The 24,234-nt window shown below is 33.3% G+C and overlaps 1 protein-coding gene across 4 annotated transcripts in view; it reads left to right on the forward strand.

The window, feature by feature from the left end:
• The window catches only part of sfl (N-deacetylase and N-sulfotransferase sfl), a 105,341-nt gene that overhangs the window by 9,242 nt on the left and 71,865 nt on the right, over positions 1-24,234 (forward strand). The window contains exons 2-4 of one of the 4 annotated variants that reach the window (XM_013322580.1): positions 4,409-4,454; positions 8,190-8,232; positions 19,227-19,271. The gene's annotated coding sequence lies outside the window, so the exon portion shown is untranslated. The remainder of the gene's footprint in view (positions 1-4,408; positions 4,455-8,189; positions 8,233-19,226; positions 19,272-24,234) is intronic. The other 3 variants (XM_013322581.1, XM_013322582.1, XM_013322583.1) reach the window with 3 other exon arrangements.

Genomic DNA, 24,234 nt, shown 5'->3' on the forward strand with positions numbered 1-24,234 from the left:
TTAATCTATTTCGGTATGTTAATATGTTTGATTTCAACAGATGTGTTACATGTTTTATATTTAACACCGTCTAGCATGTCTGAGAATATAAAATGCAGCCGCGTATCGGAGACATGCACCGAAATATTTCTAGAGAGGAGCATCTGTGACAAAGACGCGAACCATATATTGGTAAAACCTTTTTCGTTGTTTGGAATTTAAAACTGTTATAATATATTAATACCCTGAATTTTTTTTACATAAATTATGTTTCTACTAACGTCCGTGGCTCAGGGGTTAAGCACTTGACTTGGAATCTGCAAGTCCTGGGTTCGAATTCCGCCATCTACCAATGTGTTTTTCGATTTACATACGTACATTTTTCCGACCTGCTTACGGTGAAGGAAAACATCATGATGCAACCTGCACATATCTACGAAGAAATTTAAAGTTTGTGTGTATGTTTATGTGATTCATGTGTAAAGTCAACCAACCCGCATTTGGTCAGCGTGGTTGACTATGGCCTAGACACCTCTAACTTAAGCCCCTTAGTGGGGACGTAAAGTGAGCTCATGATGAAACTTTGATTTAAAGAATAAAATATAGTTTATTGACATTTGTCGTAGTTTTATTAAAGTGGGTCATAGATGTAATACAAGTGCACTCATTAGAATGTTTGGAGGTTAGAATGGCATCGGATGTCGAGGCCTGGGGCAGTACATTAGCCTTGGGGAGCGACACGCAGCGACCCCACATTAATTATCCCGTCGTTTCAACCTAATGCACTGGACACTGTTGTCGCGTTCTGTTCTGCGGACTGAACAACGAACAACGCTATTTATTATCTGGTTGCCGCTTAACCTACATAACTACTGCACTGAGTGCAATGTTAAATTTTAAATGTACATTTTATTTTTCATACGACTTAATATAATTACGATCTTAATTGATTTAAATAATTAAAGATAAACCGATTCAGCATAATCAAAGCAAAAGCTGAGCTAAAAATATATATGTTTTGGAACATCGGAAAAAAAAAGATCATACAACAATGGGTTTGCCTCCATACCTAGGCACGTGTTTCTAATTTACACGTGCTCGGTATTTTTTGGTGTGACGTAAAGTTTCGGGATCGGCAACGTCTACGTGGATAATATTTGTTATTAAAGAAGAAATTTAACTGATAAAGTATAATATAAATTTGAAATAAATTCAAAAATTGTTTTAGAAAAGATCAACTCTCGATTGTACTTTAAGCACACACGTATAACTAATTACAGTAGTTTTGAACTTTTCTACTCATTGTAAGTGGCTTACAAATTAATATAAGGACATAATTATCTCTTTTCTTCTTTTTCCTATATTTGACTTTTTTTTTATAACAGAAGGGCGCAAACGAGCAGCGGGAACACCGAGGTGTTCAACGACGCACATGGACTTGTCACAAAATTAGATTGATTCAAATCCTATTAAATCTGTATATTTAAATAGTTACGCATTGAACTAATGTTTAGGTGATATATTAAATTATGTAAACATACGAACAAATTGCTACAAAGTTCCCGTGTGTAAATACTACTCTATGGCATATGCCGAGTCTCACATCGTGTTATAATTAAACAATTATACTAGACGGCAATTTGAATCGATTTTACGTCAATTGTCGTCATTCCAGCTTTATTATAAGCTTTTGTTTGAATATGCTAACATTACAGATTTTTATTTATTTGAACCATAGTAATATTACTTCACAACGATGTGACAGAAATAATTCAGTAAACAATGTGTTTTATATTATGTAACATTTAAAACGAAGTGAAGATAGTTTTAGTCCAATTTATATTCAAGTTTCTTCTAATGATTTTTATCTTTCTAAACGTATTAAATTTCCTTGATTATATTTAGTTCAATAATAACCTCTCACAATACCACGAGACAAAGGAACCTATCTGAAGTATGAATGGTGGTTGTTCTAGTTAAAATAATAGCTACCATTTGTGTAAATAGCTTATAACATTTGTCATTTACGATTCTACTAGCTTTAATTGCTGCTGGTGTAATTAGGAATATACTCTCAATGAAATTATTTTTTACGACTTCGTAGTATGGCCATTATAATGTTTACACTTCTAGACTTGCGACCTTAGATTCTTTACTTTTGTTTTAAACAGCCGTTTACTATGTTGGTATTTGAAGCGTTGGTTATTTGTAATTCTCGTGAGCAAATGAATCATCACAAGCTCCCACAAAACCCGCATACTCGTTCCGCTCCCATCGTGCCCTCGGCCCTTTAAAGGAGAGCAAAGCGTGATTCTTGATTATCCGTCGGCGACCTTTGATTTGCATGCTTAATAAAAAAAATAATGCAAGTTTTAATATAATGAAAATTTGTCTTAATACCAAACGTGTTTTTACGTAGCTCAATTCTCACTGAACCTCTGGTTGTATGTAGTGAATTTATGGCATTAGAAAAGTTTTTTTTTTATATTTACAGTTATTTCCAGAGTTCGATCCCTTACAGAATTGACGACGTAGCGAGTTTTATTTGGGTTACAAGTCGATGAAATAAATTGTTATTAGTATACTTTATTGTTTTGGTAGGCTTATTGATACGAGAACTCGGGAACTGCTCACGCTTTTTTATATATGTTTTAAAACTATTCGTACATATCTAGTTTTTATAAAAAAAAAATCGTCTCATTTTTTTTTATAAGAAAAGGGGGGGGCATACGAGTCTCGGGAACACCGAGGTGTTCATCGACGCCCATGGACATCTGCAATACCAGAGCAACCGCAGTTGCGTTGGCGGCCTGAGATGATCATATTTATAAAAATACTATATTTTAACTGTTTGGTATTGATTTCGATGGTTTATAATAATAAGAAACAATTTCTGTAATAATCATTCCCATTATCTTGGCTACTATTAGTGTCGTGTTACTTAATAGCCTGAGGTAAAATAAGAGGATGTTTTAATTAGAAACGTCGACGTTACTAAGGCCCGCTTAAGTCGAATTTCCGAGACATTTCATAATTTCGTTAGAGCTCACGACAGAGTTGTAAGATCGCAGATATTAAGAAGAAAATCCCTTACTGAAGAACCTGAATTAAACGAAGAGCGGCAGTTTAAATAATGCTAAAGAAACCTTGATTTCAAGATTATTTTTTAACCATTGTTTTATAGTTTAAGCTTGAATATTTTTATATTTTCATAGATTTCTAACAAACATAACAGAATGGTGAAGTCGATTTCCTAATTGCTTCCATTTGCAACGTATTGTAAACTGAAGACGTAAATGCGATTAAATCTGTCAAAATAAATAATTACAATGCGTATAGGGATTTACTTTGTTTTTATTATACGCTGATTTCGTTAGTTTGATATTTGAAACATTATAGCAGGTGCAAAAAGTATTAATAGATTATTCAAAGAGATTCAGTAAAATGGGTCACAGCTGTAGAGAAAATGCTTCCTGAGAGCACAAATTAAACTGTAATATAAGTAACGAGCGTGTAGAGCGTCGGTGGCTCAGGGGTCAAGCACTTGACTTGCAATCTGCAGGTCCTGGGTTCGAATCCCGCCATGTACCAATGTGTTTTTCGATTTCCGATTTACATATGTACATTTATCCGACGTCATTACGGTGAAGAAAAACATCGTGATGCAATCTGCACATATCTGAGAAGAAATTCAAAGATATGTGTGAAGTCAACTAATCCGCACTTGGCCAGCGTGGTTGACTATGGCCTAATCACCCTTAACTTAGGGTAAGCTCCGTATAGTGAGCTGATTATGATGATAAGTAACGAACATATTAAACGGATTTTAACTTTTTAATTAAATCATTTGTTATACAAAAATCAATTATAGTTTGCAACTTAACCTAAAAGTAATAATGAATTTTCTCATGTATTCAGTTTTAAAAGTAATTACAAAGTTTTTCGTAACATTTGGTTAAGCACGTGTACGCGATTCGATTCAAAAAGCAGTAAAGTTTAAGTAAACAGCTGTTATATTTACGAATAGTTCGTGTCATTAGACTTTGCAGTCAACTGTATAGCGTTTAAACATTTCTGTTGGTATATTAGTTTTTAAGTTTATTCATCAAGTGTGGTTGCAGTTCTCCTTATATGTTGTTGATTGTAAGGTATACATTTGTTCAATTTATACTATACTATATTACTAGTAATCTTACTAATATAAATGCGAATGTTTGGATGGATGGATGTTTGTTTGAAGGGATCTCCAGAACGGCTGCATGGATCTCGCTCAAATTTGAAGTAGTCTGGAAGAACATATAGGCTAGTTATTATGTTTTTTTTTAATTCCGCTCGGACGGAGTCGCGCGCGGCAGCTAGTATAAAAGTAAATGGAAATGTTTTTGAGGAAGATATTGAAATGTACCTGATTTTAACTTTATTGTTTCAGATGTCATTAAGAACTGAAAAAGAGGTGCACCAATTTAACTAAACAGGTATTTTTCATACTTCTATAATAATAATATCTTACAGCTAGATACATGTTTTAATGACGTAATTTGATAAAGCTACAAAGAATTGCTTAATAAAAGGTTTAAAAAGTGGATTTTGAATAACATAAATTACATTATCAAAATATGTACAAGACGTGAAGGTTTTTAAATTGTTACAAGCAAGCTAGTAAACCTTTACAAATATGTTTTCAGTCGTATGTAAAGTAGATTAAGGTATATCATTAGATGAATATCACATTTTATCGCAGATATTTGGACATTTGATTTATTACAAGCGGCGATGTTTTGCGACGGGGCCACTGCACACGTCACCTGTCGATCAATCACCCCGCTTACCCCGCACCACCTCGCACACCCAGCAACACCCGACAGGCCATTAGGCGCCTCTTCTCGTAGTGCCGTACGAACAGTTGCCTTGCTGCATCTTGTTCTGTTTACATTACACTAGCTGTCGCCCGCAACTCAGTTCGCATGGAATAAAAAAAACTAGTAGTCTATGTGTTCTTCCAGAGAGTTAATACATCTATGGTAAATTACAGCGTAATCCATGCATCTGGAGATACCTTCTAACAAACATCCATCCCGCAAATATTCGCATTTGTAAATTCCCACTGCCAAAATATACAAAAATCTTTTTAAACTATTCCTCGACATGTCTAATAACTAAGTGAATAATATTAAGTGTATTTACAGTTAATTCAAAAGTTAATATTTGTTTTAGGTAATAGATCCACGGAGCGGTGGTACGGTTCAGATAGACAACTATTGATTTTGTGTTAGTTTATCGGAAACTTACTTCAATCGCGATTACCTTTGTAGACAGCGTTATATCTAAAGTGCTTTTACTAACTTACTTTCAATCATTGACTCCAAAATCTAATCTAAAAATCGTTTTTCTTATCTTCATTATTATTTTAGAAACTAGAATATGTGATGCAATGATCATTGTAAAAAAATTGTCATAAACGACTCAATAGACATAAATAAGTTTACGGTATTTGTACACTTTTTTCTTGTAGTTAATAATTATTTCGAAGTATCATAGGTCTATGGAAGTACATGAAACTCGAACTCTGCAGAAACCATGCACTACTAATTCAGTGGCGTGTTTGATCGACGTACAGCCGACAATAGTGTGGCGACGCAGTATTCTGCATACGGTCATTGTTAGAGTCACGCAAAGCACAATGGAGTATATCCTACTGTACCTATACGTTACTGGGAAAACCCTACAATTAGCAAGACACGAAAATTGACCGTTGTGTCATATCTACAATTTTCTATAGCATATGTATTAATTACTGATTGCTGCGTAAAAATAAGTCGTAGTTAAATTTCTATAGTAATTTTAAACCTTGGCGAGTAGAAGAAACGTTTATCAAAGTACTAGCAGTCGCCCGCGGCTCCGTTTTCATTCATCATTTCATCAATATCTATTGACGTATATATAATACGGCTAAACATTCACGCATATTCATCCGGTGGCGGCACCGACTAGTTTCGAGCCCATCGGGGACCCTTCATCAGGGTGAGTGGGACTGGTATTATTTCGCGGACGCGGCCCGTCGCTCACTGCGCGCCTGCCCTCTTAGCTCTTTTTATATAAGTTTATTATAATGTCTCGCGAAAGTTTGAATAATTTTATATCTGTTGAGCCAATTCGGACATACCTTCAAACATCTATCCATCTAAACTTTGCATTTATAATATTAGTAAGAGTAAGCTTTGCTTAACTATAACAAGGATATTCATGCGTAAACATTTTTTTGTAGAATAGCCTTTTTCCCTAGCAAAAAAAATAAACATATAACATAAAAACATGATTTGGCCCCGTTGCCTACAAACAGTTGTAACAGTTTAAACTTCATAGCGCAACTTCCTCCCTCTTTGTTCAAACGAACTGCATCCGACCTCGTTTTGTTGTCACTAGAAATTCATTTTATCTCTTATTTTTATTTCATACAAAATGTCTAAGACAATTTAATAAAATACAACTCAATAACAACATAATACTTTAACGGTGTTTGGTTTCGCAGCGAGTTGCGTGATAACAAATTAGAAAGGAAAGTAGTAATTTAATCCTAGGCTGCAAGTGAAAGCTTAAGCCCTACTTACTATAGCATATAGAGAAGGCTTCTATTTGCGCACACGTTATCGAAGGATGACGGATTTTAGGTCATTGAGATTACGTGGTATTGTAAAGCTTAAGAATTATGCCTTAATAGCTGTCGCCTTTGCCTTTGATCCCGCACAATTAAAAAAAAATCTTAGTAATTAGCCTATGTGTTCTTCCAGATTTTGTTCTTCAACAATCCCAAATTTCAACTAAATCCTTTCCGCTGTTTTGGTGATAAATAGTAACAAACATCCATTTAAACATTCACATTTATAATATTAGTAAGACAATGTTTTACATCTCAGATTACTAGATTACAAGACTATTACTGAACGGTATTTTGCCTTATTCCGTTCAGGGTGTTGCGAGTGCACTTTCATACGATAAAATCTTAGTAGCAACGTTTTAATGTAAACTCTTAACGTTTTCTCAAATAAACAGTGTTCGTCACTTTGTTATAATAATATTACCTTATTGCTAATTAGATATTAGTAATTGTAGGTGCTATAGTTTATGTTTAAATGTGTAAGAAGAACTTGTTAAAGTCAAACTTTTTAAACATTGGATTGTGAAACCTTAACCTCAAAAGGTTAACTAAATTATTTAGTTACTTATTAGTAAGATCCCTAGATTTTAGTATTAATATTTGAGCTAACAAACCAGCTTTTCTTTACTTTCAATACTATTATAAGATTAAAGCAGTGAACGGTAATGTAATAGGCATAGACGGTAAACAAAGTATAATAGACTTGTGTTCTAGGCGCGCCTAACTAACCTCGATATAGCTATATAACATATAATAGATGCCATAAAATAGATTGAAGTTCAATAATGTAATGGGATATAACATTAGGTAACGATTGTTATTTGTTTTTTCTTAAAGTTATTTGCTAAAGGATCAAATATTATGTAGTATCGTAATAGGGCAACACTATATTTCAATGTTAGTTTATCATATTTTGTATTCATCTAGATTTTACATTAACTAAGCTATTATTTCTTAGTTGACGCATTTTTGGTGACGTGTATATACGTCTAGCTGTCGCCCGTGACTTCGTCCGCGCGGAATTTAAAAAAAACTTTTGTTCCTTATAAAAAATTACCTTGTGTTCTTTCACACTATATTCTACATCTATACCACATTTTGTCACGATCCATTGAGCTTTTCCACATCAATTTATCCATTTATCCATCAAACATTCGCATTTATAATATTAGTAAGATTTCTAACCTTTTCAAGGTCGTATAATTAAAAAAAAAAGACATTTACTAATTTATTTTCTTATATTTTCGATAAATCCCCTTCACTTTGTACAATAATCTTTTAAACTATGAATAGTCTTCTTTAAAAGAAGGATTATGCAAAGAGTATTAAAGGTATCATTAGAAGGATGTTCTCTAGATGTTCACCTTTCACATGTAGACCATTAGTGTAGAGATTAGGATCTGTATAGCGGCACCGCAATGTACGTACGTGATTTTGCCTCGTATATAGATAACTGGGAGCATTTAATACGTTCCTTTTATGTTGAATGTTAATACTACGATATCTTTGGAGAGAACAAATGAAGGTATATTTGACTTTTCATATTTTGTTACAGATGCTCAATGCAATATATCAAAGTATACACAAGTAAAGCACAGGTATGTTGAAATTGTTTTTAATATAGGATACGAATGAGAAGGTCATTACCCCCTTCAGCGTATTAATATTACTTTTATTTTGGCTAAGGTTTTAACTCGGTCCATGTCAACAAATATTAAAAACAGTACTAAAAATCGAAAGGTTCGATTGAGACGAGATTGTTTATCATACAATTTTATAAAAGCAAATAAAACAAACATAATTGTCAGTAAGTTCTTACTTTTAAACAGAAATTGCATGTGTAATGTTTTGTATTTTACGATCGAAATATATAAATGTAAAAGTTTTGCAACGGTCCATCAGAATTTTTTCAATATTCCGATGTTTAAAAATTTCCGTATACCTGTTTTGTGTTTAAAACACAATGCTTCAGTTTATGAATATTAAAAGCTTGGCCCACATTATAACAATACCGAAATTGTGCTACTATAGGTTTTATGAGTCGGTAACCAATACGTAATTGCCTATGTTTTTTTTTAAATCAAAAAGTGGCAAACGAGCGAGCGGCCATCTGAAATCCCTGAAACAGCAAAGCGACCATTGCCCATAGACATACGCAATTGCGTTGCCTACCTTTAATCGACGGAGGAGGGGATGCACAAAAAGAAAATATTTTCACTTTCCATGCATCTGATCCGGAACGTCCACTTCCTTATAAGAAAAAGGGTGGGCAAGGAAAGAGGACTAAAATTAGGCCTCCGGGTCCCACACACATGGGACGAAACGCGGAATTGCTTCCACTTGACGCCATTCTGTGTGGTCGTGGTATTTCACCGGGTGAGCCGCGACTACGTTCGTGCAGAATTTAAAAAAAATAGTAGCCTATGTGTTCTTCCAGATTAAGTTTTACATTTATGCCAAGTTTCAGGGACATCCATACAACCGTCATTCATTTCTAATATTAGTAAGATTCATTATAGTTTAACACGTTCAATGCCACTACTATCTGTATTAAAGTAAACCGTAAGTCGAGTCGGTGGCAGTTAACGTGTTAGTATGGTAGCACATTGTATTTTGCGGTTGTTCATTACTTGCAACATAATACTGTTGATCACCAGCTTGCGTCAGCGCTAATGTCTACTTGACACTATGAGGCGTGTGTTAATTAACTTACACCTAGTTTAAACTATCTAAGTATTATTAACAGAGTCCTGTCAGTATCTATTAAGACCAAGTTTTGTTTTATTACCAAGCGACTTTGCAGTTTGCACTTTGCAGAATTTATACGTTCATTCTCATCACACATTGAGTATGTCGATCAAAAAGTTTTAATAATGATTTGTGGAGTTTTAGACTGATTTTAGAGAGTGTTCAAAAATATTACGAAAACAATGGAATCATGATGTATTTAGATTTTTTCGCAGCGATATCGTCACCATCTTTACTAATATTATAAATTCGAATGTTTAGATGGATGGATGTATGGATGTTTGTTTGAAGGTATGTCCTAAACGCATACATATAGAACATAGTCGGGAAGAACACATAGTCTACTATGTTTTTTTATTTCGCGCGGACAGAGTCGCGGGCGACAGCTAGTTATCTCATAATGATCACACACGCTCCATATATTTGGTCAAAATTTGTACTTACTTTGGAAATAAATATTCATGTTCATTCAACTTTTTATATAGCGAAACTTTGTCCGAAAAACTATCATTTTGGATAAATTTTCATCGTTCAATTATTTTAGTAGGGAACTTTTTTAATTAACATGTCGTGTAGCGGCTATGTAAACGTAAACACAGTCCCTGTATGCCAGAAACTAGTCAACGATATAGCAAGTTATTTAAGTGTGGTGTGAACAGTTTTGCAATGTTAAATTGGTTCTGTCAATTTATATCATACTAGGTGTAGCCCACGATTCCGTCCGCGCGGAATTAATTTAAAACTTCATTAGTAACCTATGTATTGTTCCAGACTATGTTCTACATCTATGTCAAATTTTAACGAGATCCATGCAGCCGTTCTGGAGGTACCTACCGTCTAAAAACATCCATCCGTACATATATCCAAACATTCGCATTTATAATATTAGAAAGATAAGATTTGTAAAAATGTGTTTTTTGATATATTATAATCAGTGTAACTACAGTAGACAGTTGTTTTTTAGGTGCGCGTTATTTTATTTAACTTAATGTTCTTCGCTTTTGCAAATAGGAAATTCTATTAATCATTAGTAATAGTAAATTCAATTAAGTCTTTCACAGATAAATTCTTCGGCAGTGGAAAGGTCGGCACCGTTTGAATTATGGCAGTCTCATCGGATTTGTAATCGGATGAAGCAATTTCTTTTTATTCCACTGGCGTCTTCGTAAAAAAATGCTCGTATAATGTTTTGTTAGAAATTATATTTTAGTATTTTTTCTTTATTCAATATATCATTGACCTATAGTTCGACTTTCAATTACATTTCGATGATAGAAATTGGTTCTTAATGTGATTGATTTGATGTTATTTCGTTCTAATAAGCACAATACGCTAGAATTATTTTCTTCAAAAAAACCGATGATATGCGATACAGCTGCAAAAACTGCCATTCAAATAACAGTATAATTTATTTTTTTGAATTGGCCCGACTCGCCCGGTGAAATAACACGACCACACAGAAGACAGGCGTGAAGTGGAAGCAATTCCGCGTTTCGTCTGATGAGTGTGCGTCCCGGAGGCCTAATTTAGTCCTCTTTCCCTTCCTACCCTTTTTCTTATAAGGATGGGAAGTGGACTTTCCGTATGAGAGGATGCATGGAAATGTTTTCTTTCTGTGCATCCTCTCCTACGTCGATTAAAGGTAGGCAACGCTTATGCAATTGCGTATGTCTATGGGCAACAGTCACTTCGCTATTTCAGCGATTTCATATGGCCACTCGCTCGTTTGCCACCTTGTGATATGAAAAAAACAGTATAAAACGATAAAAAACATCAAACATTAAAAATAGTTTATTTAATTTACTATCACGTAGTTATATAAGTAAATGTAAATCATGTCAGAGTTTTACCTTTTATTTGTATGCTAAGATCGTAAACCACGTAAGGAACGTTATGTAAGGCTGAAATATGGAAGGCCGGAAGGGTTTTACTGCGGTTCATTTTTATTCGAACATTGTTTATGTCGTAGATAAAACGGCGCGGAAAGTTTGCATCGAATACGAGTACTATCGAACCAGCTCGATGCTTGATATTCCTTTTCTACGATACGTTGCATGCTCACTTATTGCATGGATAGGCCATTAGTACACAGATAGGCTTGATACTACAACTTCTACGTCTAGCCGTGTTCCATATATTCCGAAATTGTTCGATATTTGCCTCCCGGTGCTACGATGGCCAATTTTATGCAAAATGCATCCAAGTTGAGATTGCATGAACGTAATCGCTTCTTTCTTGTATTTGTATTTTGAATTTTTTTTATTATCGTACATGTGCAATAAATTGAGGACGAGTAAAATTGTTGGAATTTTACATCTTTTATAAAAATTATTTTAAAAATTGTTTCATAAGAAATTTTCAAATTATTTAGAGTTCTTAATTAAATTACCATCCTCTTTGAGGATGTGAAACTATTTCTTAATGAAAATATTATATGCATTTTAAAGTTTAACTTGTGCACTCAGAAGTCTCGAAGAGCTATGCAAAATACTTTTTTCTAGCTTTTTATTTTTTTTACTTACTAATTTAGTAACCTAAAAATTTTACGACGTGAATTTCTATTGAGGATATTATTATATATTTATCAAAATAATTGCTGAGTATTGTTCTTTTTAAATATTCAAGTATTTGTAGATAGAATTTCTTAAATAAGGTTATTTGTGATTCTCCGAGCTTAATCCCAGACTTATTTCTTTAGTCTGAATCAGAGAACACACATATTGAGGTAGGCAATAATTGCTTATGAATAACGAAAGCGAAACAAGCAATCTCCTACCGCCTTGATTAAGTGATTAAGTGTTTACATAATTCTTTCTATGTAATTAACATTAGAAAGAATGAAAGCAATTTCACTAGAGGTGAAATATTCATCTGTAACGCCCACTGAAGATAAATATCTGTACTTGAAACGATTACTTCTCTTATTCAACTAACATTGACGATATGTACAGGTGTGCTAGAAGCGGAAACTTACAGAATACTTGCGAAGTGAATAACCTTGGCTTCCTGTGACCAAGATTCATGTTTAAAACATATTGTTATCTCTGTTTTGTCAAAGATAATGATAGGGAGGACGATATATACATATATTTTATTCTCACAATCCGACGGTAATTCATACTGTTTGATCTGTGGTTTTAAATTGACTTTTACCAGTACATTTGCTACTATTAATTATTGTGGTATCCTTAGTTAAGTGATTCGATGTGTATTTATTTATAAGGCCAATTTTCTATAGACAAATGTTGTAAGGTCACATTAGAGACTGATGAGTTTGTCCTTGAATGTAATTGCCCTACGGAAAACCTAGCAATTTTCATAGAGGATTGAAACATTTAAAAATTATCAGCACTGCCTCTAAATGATTGTTGTTAACCCTTCATAATGCAGCTTCCTCTGGTGTTGTTTGAACAGCATCCGTCCTCATTCTATTGTTATGGTAACTTACATTTATAGTTCAATTCTCTTTGGTTTTGTTAATAAAAGTGTTCCATATGGCGCTTTGTTACATCTTAGTTATCTTATATATATATATATAAAATTCTCGTGTCACAATTTTCGTTCCCATTATCCTCCGAAACGGCTTGACCGATTCTCATGAAATTTTGTGAGCCTATTGAGTATGTCTGAGAATCGGCCAACATTTTTTTTTAATTCGGCGCGGACGGCATTGCGGGCGACAACTAGTAATATGAAATATGCGAATGTTTGGATGCATGAATGTTTGTTTGTTTGAAGGTATCTCCAAAACGTCTGAACGGATCTCGCTGTAATTTGGCATATATGTAGAACATAGTCTGGAAGAACACATAGGCTCCTAATTAAGTTTTTTTTTTCATTCCGCGCGGACGTCGTCGTGGGCGGCAGCTAGCCAAAATGTATGTCGTAAAATTAAATCTAGTTGTTACACTTTGAAACGAAATTACAAGGATTATAAAGAAGGACGCTATAGTGTGGGCTTTAATTATTACCTTTAATATTATTGCTATAAAAGTAAGTACATTTGTTAGGAACAATGATTTTCCAGACTCTTTTATGTTACTAATTGCGTTGTATTGAATAAGCCTTTAGTAATTGTACTATAATATTAGTTTTGTATTTCTATGAATAGATGTTTCTAATCAATATTTGTGGTACATTTAATGTTAAATGTTATTTGTTTCGAAAGTAAATGTTTGGCATTAATTACAACATTACCTTTACATTAAACTTATCGTAAAAGTTTAAGCATGAGGGTTTACGCATGTAAAATTATTCAAACATTGATTGCTGATATTTTATATTTATACAACTTGTAACGATGTATAGGGTTGATGAGGTTTTATAAGCTCATTAATTTCATGCAATAGGGGAATAATATAAATTCTATTAATAGGGAATAATATAATAAAGTCTATTCTCTTGAGTTTTAATGATAGCCCTTTATAATAATTCTATTCTCTTTTTATGATAAACAGTCCCCTTATAATCACTTTTAGGACAGTTCTACGTTACGTATGTTCTTACAAGATCTTGGAATAAAAAATCATATAGCAAAATAGATGATAAGTTATCAATTAAAATGTACATGTTACATGTATTTTGCAGTTAAACAGGTCATGTTTATGCGATAAGAAGGCATTATGTGCTGAGCTGTATTGTGCGCGAGGCGCCGGCGGAGTCGAGGCTTTGTTCCGCAGGTCGCCGGGGGGCGTTACTTTATCTTATTACACTCGTCACTTGAGGGCTAACGAGCCAGCACGCCGCAATTGTTTTACCTTCAAACTTAACGTGACTGTTTTCATAATGATGGCATTATGCATTAAAACATTATTGTCGTTGACAAAATATGACATTATTTTCAGGAAAATCCTTTCGACAATTTAATTACGTTGTTGAATTAAGACGTATAATCCAGGATGGCATTCTCCTTAATAATTTACAGAGGAATTAGAGTTGCCATTTTTTCCTAAATTTACAATCTCAAGCAACTCTTGAACATGTTATTAAATTTCAAAATGAATTTTGTGTCGAATTTCGTAAAGGAAAAAAATCTTTGTATTAATCAACGTCTGTTATCTCTTAAATTAATAAAAAACATGTTCACGCGTTCTCGAGTAACATTAAATACAGACATATTACATGAAAAACATTTCCGCTAACGTTGCGTTGAATGGCAGGGACGTACTCGCAGTGTGAACAGGTACGGATTTATTTTGCTACGCTTAATTGAACACATAAAGTAGAGTGTCCATGCAATTTCCAACGTTTATAACTCAACCATCTGAGTATGGCGGAGACTTAATTGCCTGTCGTAATATAATGATCACCGGCGTTATTTAATGTTACGATCTTTTCCTTTATTGAACACGAAATATAAGCTTCCATTTCAACATATTGTTTTAGCAGATTTACTCTACATTTATTCTTTTGTAAATTTTTCTCCGCTGTTTTCTGCGTTAAATTGATACCGCTTTCCTTTGCCTCTAGAGCCGAACCATTTAATTATGATTGGCCGACTCTTCGGAATCGGAATTTTTATTCTTATTTCACTCTTAAGTTGAAATCAATCTACACTTTAAGTGATTGCTTGAAAAGAAACTTAAAGAGACGGCAATTAGATTTGATTTTTGAATATCTTATAGTCACTTTTATGGTTATCATAATATTTATTGATAAAGTTTACAGAATTCAGTTGATACCAGTAACGCAATTGTTGTATATGTAACTTTATCAAATCGAAATTTCTAACTCATATCTGAATCATGAAAATGATTCATATAAGAGGACGAATATAGGAATCTTAACGTACTTTAATTGACCTCATAAAACAGCTGGTTCATACACTATTCATCGCTTCCTTCCCGGTAGAACGCTAGAACTTAATTGCCTGTCGTAATATTACTATTTGAAGTCGTTCGTGTGATGATGGTATTAAAATGTGTGTTATATTAGACAAAGTTTTCCTGACTGAATACGTGTTCAAGGAAATATTTTCGATGATAGTTTGAACAAAATCTTAGGCTTAGGTCCTTGCACTTTAAAATTCCTTTGTATGACTTGGAACTTCTGAATGCCTATCACGAATACCTGAGAACGTTTTCATTACGTTATCGACAAAATTAATGCAGCGCTCTTATCGGGAGTAAAAAACACTAACAAATCTTATAGAATTTTTTACATATTTTGACAATGACTTTCGAAAGTGCGTGTCGCAAATATTCGTGCTAGGCCTTGTGTTTATTATGCACCTCCTCCTTGTAATACGAAAAAGAATGCTAATAAACGTATAAGAATCTATTGTTATATTTGTCTGAAATATCGAATCAAAAATGTAAGTGAATGAAAAATTTCTTTAAAAATTAAATGTATATGATTTTATTGGCTTCAATTGCAACATTGGTGTTTCGCGTTATACCGCCAGCTGCCACGTTGTTTGAACGAACAGTATCCGGCCTCGTTCCATTGTCACTATAACTTTCTGCTTAGTTCTCATTGTTTTCTCTTAATAAAGCTCTTCACTATGACACTTTAATGCGACAGTTTATGTGACATTTTAAAGCCGTGGTTTATTGCAATGTGTGTTTCATTTTTATAGTTTTACAGAATATTATTCTTAACAGATTGTATTTAAAAAGAACTTAAATGGAACGATCTAATGAGAATATATGTGATAATACATTCGATATGCAAGCTGAGCTTTGTTTAATAAAATATTATGTAGATATTCTCCGTAGATATGTGCAGGTTGCATCACAATGTTTTCATTCACCGCTAGATCGTTGGAAAAATCCTAAGATGATACAATTTTCTTACCGTAGAATTCCACTGCTGTTATACTGTATTACATACTGTTTTCCTTTCATTCTCTTTGACAAAACAGGGACTGCAATCTGTATCAATCCAAATATCGCGGCAGTCGAATTCCACGGTTACATATATGGATTCAAAGTCCTTCAATTTTAAATCAACAATTTCAATCAATGCAAATAAATAGATTAAGTTCCGCAATAGTCAATAGTCACCTCAGTAGTTTCGCGTACTTTGATTTGTGGACATAATGGCTGGGCACCGGAGCGTGGCTAAGTTATTACACGCCTTTGATGGTTGTAAGCGTCAGTAACGTGAAATGCCTGAATGCGATTGCCAATTTATCTAGCGGTTAGGCCATTTGAGTCCTGCAGGAAGTGATTGAGCGGTTCGATATGGACGGCTTTAATCCAGTATTCGATTCTACAGGTTGTGTGACGATATACTAATACGTTTTAGTATCGATATTTATGATTTTAAGAAAGTCTTTGTTTTGTCTCTTCATTTAAGGGTAATCTTATCCTTATATATTTTTATAGAGATAATTTTTGTTTTTGTACTCCTTGCATCTTATTTTAAAGGATTTAAAATCTGATACACGTTAACAATTTATTAATTCAATCAGTTTTATTTCTTTTCTGCGCTAGCAATTCATTTTCTTTTTCTCAACTTTTCTTCTTGTACCCTTTATGAAAACTTAATCTTCTTTTGCGTTGTTTGAACAGATAGCACCCGCCTCTGCTCTGATTTCATTCTTTGTGTTCTGATATTTTATAAAAATACCTAGATTATTGCAAAGTTGTTTGTTTTTGTATATTAGAATTGATCATTTTCTTTTTTTTATTATCGTATCACTTTTGGTAATGTAGAGTTTTATAAATTTACCACATAAAAGTCGTGTGTCATCTGGTTTATTAGCAATTCCACTGTCAAAACATTTTACCAGAGCTTAGAGACAATGAGAGGGAAATCAATTTTGTTTGTATGTTTCAGCAATGAATTTGAAGCGTCAATAGCCTAATGGTCAAGGGTACGGATTTCCGATCACGTGGTCGGGGGTTCGAATCCCGTCATTCCATTATTGTCGTAAACCATATCCTAGCACAAGCTTAGAGCTTAGTTGGAATGGTAAAATAAATATTAGTAAATATACAAAAAATCTGCTAATATTAAAAAAAACCCACCGTAAAATGTACATTTATCAGATACTTGAACAAACTCATTATAATATAATTCCACGTTTACATTCGTATGTAAATACGAGTGGAGTTGTAAAGCGTTTCAGATTGGATATATAACTATAAATTGTATATATATACTTTTGTGTTTATTTGACAACTTATATGTTCCACACACATAAAAAGTCTACCATAATTCGTATGCTTCAGCAGTCGACGTTTACTTTATTTACCTTTTATGTAACCTTGGTATACGTGAATCGACAGTTTTCGTTTTGAATATAATTTACTTAACTTACTGAAGAGTTAGTGTGAGAAATCCTCACTAAGGGACAGTCTTTGTCTGCGAGAAATTAAAAAAAATCTAGTAATAAATATAAACTCTTACCCAGTGATAGTGTAGCTGTTTAATGCCAAAATAATTTTTGAAATCGCTCCAGTAGTTTTTGAATTTATACGCTACATACAAATATACAAATATTTCCTCTATATAATATTATAGTAGAGAAAGGGACATTCAAACTCTACATAAAATGAAAGCACTTATATTGTAGAACGGTACTGCATTGTTAAATTTTATACAATTCTAATTGAAGTCGTAAAAGAACCGGTTCATGCAATATTCAACGTTTCTGTATTGTAAAAAGGAACTCTTAGGAAGTCATAACTGAACGTTGTTATTGATGTACAATCTTCAACAAAGGTAACTAGCGTGCTTCGCAATCTATTACTAAGCAGTATTATATCGATGTCATTTTTCTCGTAGGCAATAAGCTACGCCTCATAGCAGAGACGTGCGACAGATATCGACTCATTTTATAAGTGAACTAGCTATCGCCCGCGATGCCGTCCGCGCGGATTAAAAAAAATAACATAAGTAGCCTATGTGTTCTTACAGTTTATTATCTATATGTATGCCAAATTTCATCGAGATCCATTCAGCCGTTCTAGAGATACCTTCAAATAAACATCCATCCATCCTTCCATCCATTCGCATTTATAATATTAGTAAGATTTAAAAGTAAATCTAACGAGACGTTAAGATTATATGAGAACTTTAAACAGGACAAAAACCCTAGAAATAAATTTGTTATCATTTTGACATAATACCCCGAAGAATATTTAACTAACTGCATATTTTCAAGAAAAATACAATAAGGATTGAAAAATTATAGATATTAAAATTGATGGCTTGGGATTCAGATGCAATTTTGAAAATCGACTTCTATTAGTGTGCTCTTCAGTATTCTAATAAAAATTATACGTATAACGATCCTCATTTAGATGTCAGCTTTAAAAGAAGTTATGCATTTAAATGTTGTGTAATCACTAAGTATTTGGAACTTTTTTTCTAGACTTGATATTTTAAACACTTACCGTAGGTTTCTAAGACCAAAAACCCCGTTTAAAATATGTTTATATCTCTGTTTTGTCAAAGATGATGAAAGGGATTACTATATGTTTTCAAAGATTTTGGTCTCAGAAAACCACAGTTAATCCTTTCATTTTGTATGAAATCTTTTCTGAAACATTTTCTTTTTCTGCATTAAAGTCATTTCGTATGTAGGTCATTAGCAGAAACACAGGCTCGTTATCGTGTGTACTCCTAGCTCCTAGCAGCGCTCGTTTGAGATAAGCCGGGAACGTTAAATACGTGCCTCTTGCGGCTTACGGCCCATCAGTGTTTTTGTATCACAAAGAAAACGGCTACACTACATCGTAGCAATATTTAATCAAGTATAATCTGTAGCTTGATTTTCTAATAGTTTGTTTAAGACATTTTCAACTCCCCCGAGATAAATTATACATTGTTTATTGAAATTAGAAAATGTTATGTACTTTTAAAATTAACCCTAAATAAATCCGTTTTGTTTCAGATGTTTGGAATAAAATGGCGCTGTATTTGCAGTAAATGATTAAAGGTAATATTTTGTTAATTTTCCTTCTTGTGGGGTTCCGGCTCTCGAAAGGAAAAAAACGGAACCCTTATAGGATCACTTTATTGTCCGTCCGTCTGTCTGACAAGACCCTTTTCGTATTAAGTTACCAATGGCAAAATACTATATTGTTAACCAAAAATTTAAAAATTATAATACACATATTTAAAAACTAGTCTTAATCAAATTGTTTAGCTATGTTTTTCGGTCATTAATTGAATGTTTTGAATAAAAATTGTATCGAATTTTATTTAAGTATTTTCTAAACATCAATCACAAAGCACAGTAGCATTCATTTAAAACGAGCTGCCGTAAATTTAAAGCGAATGAAAATCACCTCACCTTACTTTAATAGAATTGAACCTTGAAGTTATTTACACTTATATATTTCTTTATTTAAATAAATAAATATCGATTGATACAGTTGACAAAAAAAAAACTGTAGTAAAAATGAATTAAGATTAGTATTATGCACACTATACAAATTCAACACGTGTTTCAAATGGATCATATTCATTACCATATTTAAATCAATTAATAACAGTAGCTTGTTAACAAAGGAAAATTATAATATGTGTTAGCTAGGTATCAGAGTAAGTTGCTTTGTAGCGACCAACAGAGCTTTGTCGGGTCCGGGCATCGCTTTATCTTATTACACGTGTCACTTGTCCGACGTCTGTCCCCGTTACCTCCTACCTAATGTACCACGTCTTTTACAATGTCACTTTCTTTAAACACCTTCATAAACTATAATAAAATTCATAAAAGCGAATACAACAAGCAAAGCTTTCAAATTGATATCAAATTAAAGATAAGAACTTAAAAGTTTTCGTAATTAAGTCTTTGTCTATTCTTTAGTGTAGATTTTCCTTACTACACTAAGGGGACCACTCAACGACTTTCTTCGTAATCTGATATTTTCTGTGGCAGAAATAATCATTTGCTAAAATGATTTTATCTAGTTACTTATAAACAGGCACAAACACTTTATTAATTATGACGTCATGTCTACAGGACGTCATAATTAATACTGGCAGTTAGTACCACCACTTAATTCCGGAATAGTACTGCAGACTGAAATTAACTTTAATAATTAATTAGTGGACACTTACCGTTGTAAATTATGTACATATTACCTGGCTAAATACTAAGTTTCATCATCTAAAACATCACTATAAATATAGTTGCTTATTAGCATATACTTATTTAGTCACGCGACGCCCATTGCTAGGCATAAGCCTTCCTCAAAAGATCAATACGATGTTCGGTTTTGTGCTACCCGCATCCAGGATACCCCCGATTGTATTTCATTGAATATATTGTATACTAACTGTCGCCCGCGACTCCATCCACGCGGGATTAAAAAAAGGATCCTAAAGAGTTTTCCCGGTAATTATTCGAATTTTTCTCACCTTTTAAACCTTCCCTAGACCTCCACGAACATTTCAAGACCAAGATAAGATAAATCCGTTCAGGAATAAATAAAACTGGTCGTATATTTGATATTGAGGCCACTTTTCCTTGCTATCCTTTTCCAATGATTACCTTGGTTTCACTGCGGCATGTAATATCTTCTTGTAATTAAAAAAATGCACGCATTAAATGAGTTCTTGGCCATGGTTGCGACGCAAGGGAAGGTTGCATCCGAGCCGGCTTGCATTGTCTCATATTTTCTGTTATTGTTTGGTTAGCGCTGTTTTTATTAAAAAGAAACTCCCATTCGGTGCTTTTAATATCTTATCCTCGTGCAATATTAATGTTTTCTTGTTACACTTTTCTATAATGGAATGTACGAGACATGCATTAATGCAGAACGATTCGATACGACAATTTAATCGATTTCATTTATTTAACTAATATTATAAATGGAAATGTTTAGATGTATGGAATGGATGTTTGTTTGAAGGTATCTCCAGAACAGATCAACGTTTTTTGACTAAATTTGTCACGGATATAAAACGTAATCTAGAAAAACACATAGTGAAATAATTAAGTATATTACTCCGTGAGGACAGAGTTGCGGGCGACATCTATTAGACTAAGTTATCGTGATAAAAAAGTATATGATATAATAAGAGACAAATAGCCAATTACTATTTATTCTTTGAAATTTGACTTTTCTGCGACATTTATAGGAATTTATTCGGCATAAAACGCGATGTGCGGGTCAGGTAAGGTCGCTACGGCTACGAACTGTATTGTTCACGGCGTCCGACGGAGTGTAGAGGGCGCTTTGTTTGCTTCCAACCCGAACCCGACGTCATGTTATCTTATTACACGTGTCATTTGCGGCACAACCAACCGGTCAGACACCATTGTACTGTTGAAAGGAGTACACGCGCAGTTTTTATGATAAAGTAATTCATTGTATTATAGCGTCGTTTTGTAAAAGGCGGAAAGAATACTAACGAAGCCTAGAAATTCGTTTCCTTAAATTGAATGAAAAAGTATAGGAATATTCATATATGAAAGTGTGATATAAAAATAATCTAGAACGGGCACTTAAATACATTGCAGAAAAGTTACAAAACTTGCGAAATCAAAAGCTCTCTAGGGAAGTCTTGAATGACGCGAGGCTATGATATCGACCTATTTAAGGGTGAAACGTTACGACCCATTTATAAAATATAAATACAGTACTCGTATCTTTTTTATGTATTTTTTCTTAATTAAACAGTTTATTGGAATAATAATATTTTTAATCCAAATTTCAGCACAGATATTACTTCCACAATGACCATAACTTTAATTTTGATACTCCAAAAGGTTTTTATGGCGGCACTAAATTTCCTTTGTGACCGGTCCTTACCCATGTTTTACGAGAAACTTAATTTCCTATAAAATTTTAGTCTCTATTGTGTTATTTTTAGAAATAACCGTCCGTTTAGAAAGAGAATAACGTTTATAACATGTTTTCTAAATTGTTGAAAACGTAATATCGGTAAATACTTGCATATCAATAAGTTCGAGTTAGCATCTTAGTAGAGGTCTATCCATAAAAGTTATATATGTTAGGAAGAAAATCCGAAAATGTGGCAGTGTATTGACCCAACACTAGCCTTACTAAAATGTCGACGTTTGTGTCCCCTCACTATTCATTCTGGAACTGGACTTTGTAACGAAAGCACGTCCTTCGCGCCAAGTGGTTCTAACTAATAATGTCTAAAAATACTTTTATTAGACATTTAAACCCAAACGGGTTTAGTAAACAAATTGTTACTTATAATTGTGAGAATCGAAACCTAAGCTTCATAATATCTGGAGTTCTCTTACTGCGGACTCCCTAAAGATTTTAGTCCTGTTGAATATTTAAATCTAGACGCATGTGTAAATAAGTTTTAAGCCTTTAGAGATATTAGCATAAGAGTATCCAGTGTTTCTGTTTGTTCATCGGGCTGTTTTATACGATGTGTATAAATGTAACTCACACAAGTTCACAATGCCGTTTAGATAAAGATTTACGTTAACATTCATCAAGCTCTTTATTTGTGTTTCCCTTCTTAACTGTATGTCATTGTGTCCTTAAAGATTTATAACTACTTAGAGACGTATGTGGATGGTACGATGAAAGTGGTTTTTTAACTCAGACATAAATTACATTTCTGATGTCTATATTAAATTGTTTTTGTTGTTTTACATATTTTTAATTAAAAAATAAAATATATTTTCTATGTATTTTATAGGATTTTTTAATACTAACTCTGAATATGTAAATAAAGGCCATGCTCTGAATATAAATTAATTTCTTTCAGTCATGTTGTTGTGCGTAATAATTATTAAATTTCATCAATTACAAATTAGGTCTGACTATTTTAAAATTAATCGAATAAATTTTGTTACTTTAACACTTCTTTATAAGCGGGTCACAAAAATTGATTAAGTGAAAAAGGGACAAAAAGCCGGCGGCAAACAATGTGTTAACTGAACTTCGCTGAGTTTTAACACATTTTTTATCTACATCCATGTAATATGTTACTTTAGTAGAATTTCTCGACATCTTTGACGTTCACACAATTCTTAACAATATTAAAAATATATAAAACTGAAAAGTATAGAAGTATAAACTTCTTTCATCTAAAAATCGTCTAATAAAAAAACCAAGGGAGCATTTTCCCTGTTTTTGTTCCATGACGTGAGCCGTCACCTTTCGCATGCAGGTCATTAACAAAAAGATAACGACGATATTGTGCGACTTCCCCGCGCCAGCCTCGTTACAGATAAGCCGGGAACGTTAAATATGTGCCTCTTGCGACGTGCGCCCTCGCGATACCGAACAATACTCAACATTACGTCGTATACATAGCTTTCATTCATTTAAAAAGTTTATTAAAATAAGTATTTCGTGATGCGAAAGTGATATCGATAATCGAAAGTATCGATATTTGAAAATCAATGAAAATCGAAAATGTCCGAATGATTTTTTTTTCATTTTATGGATTTCAAAATTTCAATTTCTTGTCGTACATATAACGTGGCACCCAATTACTAGTAACCTGGCGGAATCGGGAATACGGCGAAATTTTATCTTACTTATATTTTCTAGTCTTTTTTACTTAACGGCGTAGTTTGATTTTATAATTAGCGATGGCATTGTTAAAATATATAATTTAAAAACTAGGTTGAGTAACAAAAAAAAAACACTGTCCGATAAAATCAATCGGAGTTTTTTTTTAATAAATAAAATGTTCTGTGCACAATTTAAAAATTGCACCATCTGGCTGATTGAATGATTTTAGTATAACGAGTGTAACCATGCGTATTAGTACAAAATCCCGTGTTAGATTGTATTGGATGCAGTAACGAATGCATTTTTATCTGCACACAGGTTGCACAACTCGCAGCTGTTATTACACTTTTATGTTGCATATGTGTGTTTATCACTGGCTCAATTTGTTCATAGTAAATGAAATTCCTGAATTTATTTCTTCTATATAAAGCCAGTGGTAAA

This window comes from Papilio xuthus, unplaced genomic scaffold (assembly GCF_000836235.2).
Source record: "Papilio xuthus unplaced genomic scaffold, Pxut_1.1 DF825928.1, whole genome shotgun sequence".
NCBI classification, from domain to species: Eukaryota; Metazoa; Arthropoda; class Insecta; order Lepidoptera; family Papilionidae; genus Papilio; species Papilio xuthus.